General features: G+C 58.9%; 1 pseudogene; it reads right to left on the reverse strand.

Moving 5' to 3' along the window:
• The window catches only part of LOC135404942 (zinc finger protein 850-like), a 317,904-nt pseudogene that overhangs the window by 262,263 nt on the left and 46,946 nt on the right, over positions 1–8,695 (reverse strand).

Below are 8,695 nucleotides of genomic sequence, written 5' to 3' on the forward strand. Positions count from 1 at the left end.
TCCCCTGAGACCCCCCCAGATCCAAACCCTGAGACCCCCAGACGCAAATGGAGACCTTGGGATCCCTGAGACCCCCAGATCCAAATCCTGAGCCCCTCGGACCAAAACCCTAAGCCTCCCTGACCCAAACTGAGACCCCCAGACCCAAACTCAGACCCCCAAGACCCAACCTGAGCCCTCCAGACCCAAAACCTGAGATCCCCAGAGCCAAACTGAGACCCCCAGACCCAAATCCTGAGCCCTCCAGACCCAAAACCTGAGATCCCCAGAGCCAAACTGAGACCCCCAGACCCAAATCCTGAGCCCCCCAGACCCAAAACCTGAGATCCCCAGACCCAAACTAAGACCCCCCAGAACCAAGGTCCCCAGACCCAAACTGAGGCCTTGGGACCCCTGAGACCCCCAGACCCAAAGCCTGAGACCCCCTGACCCAAACTGAAACCCCAGAGACCCCTCAGACCCAAACTGAGACCCCCCCAGACCAAAACTGAGACCCCCAGACCCAAATCCTACCTGCGAGGAGCAGGATGAGGATAAGCAGGGGTCTTGTGACCCCCCAGTTTGGGGGAGGCCTCTGATTTTGGGGAGCCTCCTCCATCCCCCCACTGTCCCCGCTGAGGCCCCAAAAACAGGAGATGTGGCCCAGTGACCCCGGGAGGCCACGCCCACCCAAAATTCCCCCGGGGGGAAGGGTTGGGGGCCACACCCACCCATCCTCCAGGCCCTGCTGCCCCAAAATCCCCCCGGGACTTCTGAGGGGGGGAATTTCGGGGGTCTCAGGGGACTCAGTTTGGGTCTCAGGGTCCTCCCAGGTCCCCCCTGTCCTTCTTCCCTCCTGCCCCAGGCCCCGAGCTGAGGACGGAGAGCCCGGAGGACAAATCCCCCCGGCAGACCCTGGTGGGAGAGGCCCTTTTGAAGGGCTCCAGGAAGGCAGTGGGGAGGAAAAGGGCCGGAGATCCCCCGCAGGAGGGGCTCCAAAGCCAGCCCAGGGTGCTCTGAGGAGGGAAGACCCAGCCTGTGCCGGGAAGGCAGCCGGAGATTCAACAATTGCTTTAGTGTAGAGCACTGTCCTGTCTTATCCTGTACTCCTGGTAGTTTTAGTGTTTCTATTGTGCAGTAAATAATTCTGATGAAGATCTTTTGTGTGATCATTTGTAACCCTAAATAAATTCATTTCTATCAAGAGATCTGATTTGCCATCATTAAAACCTGGGGGACAAAGGTGGTTCAGTCACACCTCTGTAATTCCTCTAAACTGAAACTGTTGGCATAATCCAAGGCTTGAGGTTGGATCCAGCAGCCCCCAGCACCCCACAGTAAGTTGGGAGCTCAGGGGGGCCACCCCCCTTTGCCAACCCTCCCAGTGCCCAAAGACCCCCATGGGACTGTCAGACCTGCCAGACCACCCACCCTTTTCCACCCTTCTCCCTGTTCCTCCCACTTTCCCATTGTCCCCTCCATCCCCAGCCCCCTCATGCTCAGTTTGGGGGTCCCACCCTCCCCTTTCCCCACTCTTCTGACTTCTCCCACCCATTTCCCATCATCTCCCAAACCTCAGAGCCCTCCCCTCCTCCACTTTTGGGGGGTCCCTCTGCCCTCCCACTCACTTTGGTGTCCCACCACCCCTTTATCCCCTCTGACCCCCCTTTTCCCACTGTCTGCCCCCTTCCCACCCACCCCCCTCACCCGAGAGCTCCTCACCCGCAGCCGGGGGGGCTCCCAGCACCACCAGTGCCCAGAGAAGTCCCCCCAGAAAAGGGGTTGGGTGGGGTCCTGAATGGGCTCTGAGTATGTTTGGGGGTCCTTGAGGGGCTGTGGGGAGGTTTTGGGGGGTCCCAGCACCTTTTAGGGTGAGTTGGGTGCTTTACTGAGGGGCAGGTGCCCTCTCAAAGCCCCCCCAGAGCAGACTGACACAGGGGGAACACAGGGGGGTCCCCATTTCTGATCCATCCCGGGACCGATTCTGCCCCCCAAACTCAACTCCACCCCAAACCCCTCCCCCACTGTCTCCCATAACCAGGACTGGGGAGAACTGGGAAGGTTTACTGGGATCACTGGAAGCAGCTGGGTGGTGTCAGAATAAAAGCAGGGGAGGGAGGGACACAGGACACCCCAAAATCCTTGTGGGGATGGGGGGGGGTCCAGCCACCGGCTCAGGAGCTCTGTGGGGAGAGAAAAGGGGGTGACACCACAGTGGGGGCCTCATGGCACAGAAACAACAGAGGGACATTGTGGAACCTCGTGGAATCAACAGGACATTACAGAATCACAGACTCAAAGAATATGCCAAGGTGGAAGGGACTCACCAGGATCACCAAGTCCAGCACTTAGCCCTGCCCAGGACCATTCCCAAGAGTCACACCGTGGGTCTGAGAGTATCATCCAAATGCTGCTGGAGCCCTGGCAGCCTTGGTGCTGTGCCCACTGCCCTGGGGAGCCTGTTCAGTACCCTCAGTCCTGTCCCTGGTCCCCCCAGAGCAGAGCTCAGGGCCTGCCCCTCCTCTGCCCCTCCCCAGGAAGTTGGACCTGCAGTGAGGTCTCCCCTCAGTCTCCTTTCTCCAGCTGAACACACCAAGTGCCCTCAGTGTCCTCACACGCCTTCCCCCCAAGGCCCTTCCCCATCTTTGTTGCCCTCCTTTGGACACTCTCTAATGGCTCAATCTCTCCCTTCCATTGTGTCCCCCCAAACTGCCCCAATGGTGCAGGTGAGGCCGCCCCAGGGCAGAGCAGAGCGGGACAATCCCCTCCCTGGCCCGGCCGGCCATGCTGGGCCTGATGCCCCCAGGACAGGCTTGGCCCTCCTGGCTGCCAGGGCACTGATGACTCAGGGCCAACTGGCCACCCACCAGCACCCCCAGGGCCCTTTCCCGGCACTGCTTTCCAGCCTCTCCTTCCCAGTCTGTCCGTCCATGCGGGGTTGCCCCATTCCAGGGCAGAATCCGGCACTTCCCACTGTTGAACTTCTCATGGTTGGTGATTCCCAGCCCTTGGATCTCTCCAGGTCTCTCTGCAGGGCCTCTCTGCCCTCAGGGGACTCAACAGCTCCTTCCAGTTTGGGGTCATCTGCAAACTTACTTAGTGTTGCTTCCAGTGCTGCATCCAAGTCATTGATGGAGATGTTGGAGAGCACGGGGCCCAGATGGAGCCCTGTGGAACCCCACCAGTGACCCCCATCTGATGTCACCCCAGTCACTGTCACCTTCCGTGCCCGACCCAGGAGCCAATTGCTCACCGAGCACAGGATGTGTTTATCCAGCTCTGGGCTGGACAGTTTGTCCAGAAGGATCCTGGGAGAGACAGGACTGAAAGCTTTACTGAAATCCAGAAAGATCACATCAACTGGCCTCCCTTGACCAGCCAGGTGGGTCACCTTGTCATACCCATAGAAGGAAATCAGATTTGATAGGCAAGACTTTCCACTCCTGAAGCCCTGCTGGCTGTGTTGTCTTTCAGGTGTTTTTCAACCTCTCCCAGAATAATCTTCTCCATAACTTTACCAGGCACTGAAGTGAGACTGACAGGTCTGTAGTTTCTGAGGTCCTCCTTCTCGCCCTTCTTGAAAACCGGGACAACGTTCAGCAGCTTCCAGTCAGCCGGGACCTCTCCAGATTCCCAAGACCACTCAAAAATCATCGAGAGAGGTTTTCTGATGATATCAGCAGCTCTTTGGGGATTCTGGGATGAATCCCATCAGGCCCCAGAGATTTGTAGGGATCCAGCTGGAGCAGCAGATCCCACACAACGTCAGGGATAGCTGAGAGTTGATCATTCTTGCAGTCATGGTCCTGCAACTCAGGGCTCTGAGACCCCCTTGGTCCGTCATCCGTGTTGAAGACAGAGGCAAAGAAAGCGTGAAACACCTTTGCCTTGTCCTTGTCCCTGTGTGGGAGGTGACCATCCTCATCCTGGAATGGGTCAATGATAATTCTATACTTCCTATTGCCATTATTATATTTGAAAAGACCCTTTTTATTGTCCCTCACATTTCTGGCAGCTTCAACTCCAGCTGAGCTTTGGCCACACAGATTTTCTCCCTACAGTGATGAGCAGCATCTCTGAATTCTTCCCAAGTCACTTGACCTTGCTTCCACTGGGCACACACCTTCCTTTTTTGCCTCATTTCCAAGTCACAATGATCTGTTTATTCCATGAGGCCTTGCAGTGTCCCAGTGGCCCCTTTGGGTCCACAAGCCACTGCAGTGTCACAATGGCCCCTTGATTTCATGATGTTCCACAGTGTCCCAGGGTTCCTCTGGCTCCAGGAGGCCCTGATGTGTCACAATGGACCCACTGTTCCATGAGGTTCCCCAGTGCTCCTGTGTCTCTTTGGTTCCACGAGGCCCTGGAGTTTCACCATGGACTTGATTCCATGAGGCCCTTCATTGTCATAATATCCCCTTGATTTTAGGAGTTTATGAAATGTCTCAGGACTCCTTTTGTTCCATGAGGTCCCACAGTTTTTACAATGGACCCTTGCTTCCATGAGATTCCATGGATTCCTAGGGTTCCTTCTGTTCCATGAGGCCCTTAAGTGTCACAGTGGCCACTTGATTGCATCAGGTTGCACAGAGTCCCAGGGTCCCTCTGGCTCCACGAGTCTCTGCAGTGTCACAATGGCCTCTTGGTTCCATGATTTTCCACCTTGTCATGGGTTTCCTTTTGCTCCATGAGATTCTGCAGTGTCCAAAATCCTTGATTCCCTGAGGTTCCGAAATGTCTCAGGGCTCATTTATATCCATGAGTCTCTGCAGCATCTCAATGGCCCCTTGATTCCATGAGGCCCTGGAGTGTTACCCAGGACCATTTATTCCATGAATTTCCACAGTGTCACAGAGTCCTTTTTGTTCCATGAGGCCCCTCAGTGTTACAATAGCCCCTTGATTCCTCCAGGTTCTGAAATGTCTGAGGGTTCTTCTGGTTCCATGCGGCCCTCCAGGGTCACAGAGTTCCCTCCATTCCAGTGTTCCGGGGTTCCTGTGGTTCTGTAGTGGGCTGACCTTGGCAGGACACCAGGTGCCCACCCAGCCACTCTGTCACTGCCCTTCCCAGCCCGACAGGGGAGAGAGAATAAGATGGAAAAGGACTCGTGGGTTGGGATAAGGCACTTTACTAAAGCCAAAGTCAAAGTCTGTGCCCACCCAAGGCAAGAGGAAAAGAACAGGGTTTATTCTCCCCTTCCCATCTGTGCAAGTTTCGAGCTGGCTTCCCGCCAAGCCCCCGAAACTCGACAACAAGGACCCGCTTCCCAGAGAGGGAAGAGAAAAGAAAAGACCCAAGCCGCCAAAGCTATAGCAAAAATATATACATATATATATTTTACATATGAGACAGATACACAAAACGAGAATACCACACACCACAACTCCAGAAATCCCAAACAGCTCCCCAAGAAGGGAAGAGGGGGAGGAAGAAGGGAGAAGGACAAAAAGGGACAAAGACCGAGCAAGTCAACCAGCCAACTGAAGGCAAACTAGCAAAAATCTCACCACTTCCCTTCGAACAGGCAGGATGGCCAGACACGGCCCAGGGCTCTCCCCTCACGCGTGGCAGATAACGGCAGTCACTGTGGGCCTCAGCTCCAGATAAGCCAGACCGAAACAGGGACCCACCGTCCTCGAACCTCGCCGGAAAGGAAGAGGGAGAGATCCCTCCTGCTGGCTTTATTTATACCTCAAGTTACGTAAAGGAATAGCATGGAATACTTCCATGATCACTTTCCTAGTTCCTTCCTGGTTACAAGCTGGTCTCCAGGAAGGCCTAGAGTGAAACCATCACATCGGGATTCCCCAAGATGTTCCCGGATCAATCCCATGGCATTCCCAGGATTCCCCAGGATGCTCCCGGATCATCCCCGCAGCATTCCCGGGATTCCCTGAGATGCTCCCAGATCGTCCCCACGGCATTCCCAGGATTCCCTGGGATGCTCCCGGATCGTCCCCACAGCATTCCCGGGATTCCCTGGGATGTTCCTGGATCATCCCCACAGCATTCCCGGGATTCCCCAGGATGCTCCCGGGAGCACTCCTGAGTCATTCTCGGGATCCCCTGGGATGTTCCCAGATCATCCCCACGGCATTCCCGGGATTCCCTGGGATGTTCCTGGAGCATTCCCACAGCATTCCCGGGGATATTCCCGGTATTCCCTGGGCTGCTCTGGTTACCTGCCGCAGGACCACCGGCGCCGGGAGCTCGGGGGTGTCCCCGCAGAGGCCCTGGGGGACAAACTGGGGGGGGACACGGGGAGGGTCGGGGGGGGTCACCCCACGGGGGGTCCTCCCCCATCCCCCCCTTCCCGCTTCCCTCAATCCCGGGGGTTGGGGAATTCTGGGATTTGGGGTGTCCATGGCTCCCCTGTGGAATTCTGGGATTTGGGGTGTCCGGGGGGGTCCCTGAGGAATTCTGGGATTTGGGGTGTCCGTGGGTCCCCTGTGGAATTCTGGGATTTGGGGTGTCCATGGGATTTGGGGTGTCTGCAAGCCCCTTGTGGAATTCTGGGATTTGGGGTGTCCGTGGGATTTGGGATGGCCACGAATCCCCTGTGGAATTCTGGGATTTGGGGTGTCCGTGGGATCGTGGAATTCTGGGATTTGGGGTGTCCGTGGGATCGTGGAATTCTGGGATTTGGGGTGTCCGTGGGATCGTGGAATTCTGGGATTTGGGGTGTCCGTGGGATTGTGGAATTCTGGGATTTGGGGTGTCCGTGGGATCGTGGAATTCTGGGATTTGGGGTGTCCGTGGGATTGTGGAATTCTGGGATTTGGGATGGCCACGAGTCCCCTGTGGAATTCTGGAATTTGGAGTGTCCGTGGGATTTGGGATAGCCATGAGTCTCCTATGATATTCTGGGATTTGGGGTGACTGTGAGTCCCCTGTGGAATTCTGAGATTTGGGGTGTCCGGAGGTCTCTTGTGGAATTCTGGGATTTGGGGGTGTCCGTGGGTCCCCTGTGGAATTCTGGGATTTGGGGTGTCCGGGGAATTTGGGGTGTCTGTGAGTCCTCTGTGGAATTCTGGGATTTGGGGTGTCTGTGGGATTTGGGATGGCCGTGGGTCCCCTGTGGAATTCTGGGATTTGAGGTGTCCGTGGGGGCTTGGGGTGACCCCGGGGGTCCCGTGGGGGTCCCATGGGGGTCTGTGGGTCCCTGGGGGGTTCTGGGTGACTCAAGGGGTCCTGGGGGGGTCTGGGGTGACATTGGGGGTCCCCTGGAGGTCTGTGGGTCCCTGTGGGGCTCGGGGTGACACTGGGGATCCTGTGGAGGTCTGTCGGTCCCTGTGGGGCTCAGGGTGATGCTGGGGGTCCCGTGGGGGTCCCATGAGGGTCTGTGGGTCCCTGTGGGGCTCAGGGGGACTCTGGGGGTCCCTGTGGGGCTTGGGGTGTCCCTGAGGGTCCTGTGGGGGTCTGGGGGTCCCCGTGGGGATCCCCTGGGGGTCTGTGGGTCCCTGTGGGGTTCTGGGTGGCCCTGGGGGTCCCATGGGGGTCCCATTGGGGTCTGTGGGTCCCCATGGGGCTCTGAGGGTCCCCTGGATGTCTGTGGGCCCCTGTGGAGCTCGGGGTGACCCTGGGGGTCCCGTGGGGGTCTGTGAGTCCCTGTGGGGGCTTGGGGTGACTCCGGGGGTCCCCTGGAGGTCTGTGGGTCCCACTGGGGCTTGGGGGGTCCCCTGGATGTCTGTGGGTCCCTGTGGGGGCTCGGGTTGACGCTGGGGGTCCCCATGGGGGTCCCGTGGGTCCCTGTGGGTCCCCTTGGGGTTCTGAGGGTCCCCTGGAGGTCTGTGGGACCCTGTGGGGTTCTGGGTGACCCCGGGGGTCCCTGTGGGGGTCCCGTGGGGGTCTGTGGGTCCCTGTGGGACTCGGGGTGACGCTGGGGGTCCCTGTGGGGGTCCCCATGGGGGTCCCTGTGGGTCCCACTGGGGCTTGGGGGGTCCCCTGGAGGTCTGTGGGTCCCCGTGGGGTCTGGGTGATCCCAGGGGTCCCGTGGGGGTCTGTGAGTCCCCGTGGGGGCTCGGGGTGACCCTGGGGGTTCCGTGGGGGTCTGTGGGTCCCGTGGGAATCCGTGGGTCCCCGTGAGGTCCGTGGGTGACCTTGGGTGACCTTGGGGGTTCCGCGGGGGGGTCCGGGGGTCCCTGGGGAGTCTCCGGATGACCCTGGGGGGGGCCCTGGGGGTTCTCTGGGTGCCCCTGGGGGTCCTGGGGGTCCCCTGGGTGACCCTGAGGGTCCCGTGGGGGGGGTGGGGGGGTCTCACCCATGCCAGCTCCTCCTCGGTGCCATCCCCCCCTCGAGCAGGGGGGTCTCCGGGTCCGGGGCGGGGTCAGCGGCCCGCGGCCGCCATGGCAGGATCCAGGTCCGGGATCGGGATCCCTGGGAAACCCCCCCGGGGGGGGGGGGGGGGGGGGGCGTGGCCGGGTTGTTGTTTTGGGGCCGGGTTAATGTTTGGGCCTCCTGGTTAATGATTAGGGGTCTTAATTAATGATTAGGGGCCTTAATTAATGAGCAGGGGTCCGTGCCGGGGTGCCCGGGGTGGGCGGGGTCCCGTCTGTCCGTCTGTCCCTCCGTGCCCAGCTCCGCCCATGTTATGCCACCCCAGGACCTGCCCCGAGCCCAGGGTTGTCCCTCTTTCCCCCCCGATTTCAGCCCCCTTTCTCCCCCGGTGCCCCCCGTTATCCCTTTTCCCACCCCATTTCCCCTCCTGTCCCTCTCC

This window comes from Pseudopipra pipra, chromosome W (assembly GCF_036250125.1).
Source record: "Pseudopipra pipra isolate bDixPip1 chromosome W, bDixPip1.hap1, whole genome shotgun sequence".
Classification (NCBI taxonomy): Eukaryota; Metazoa; Chordata; class Aves; order Passeriformes; family Pipridae; genus Pseudopipra; species Pseudopipra pipra.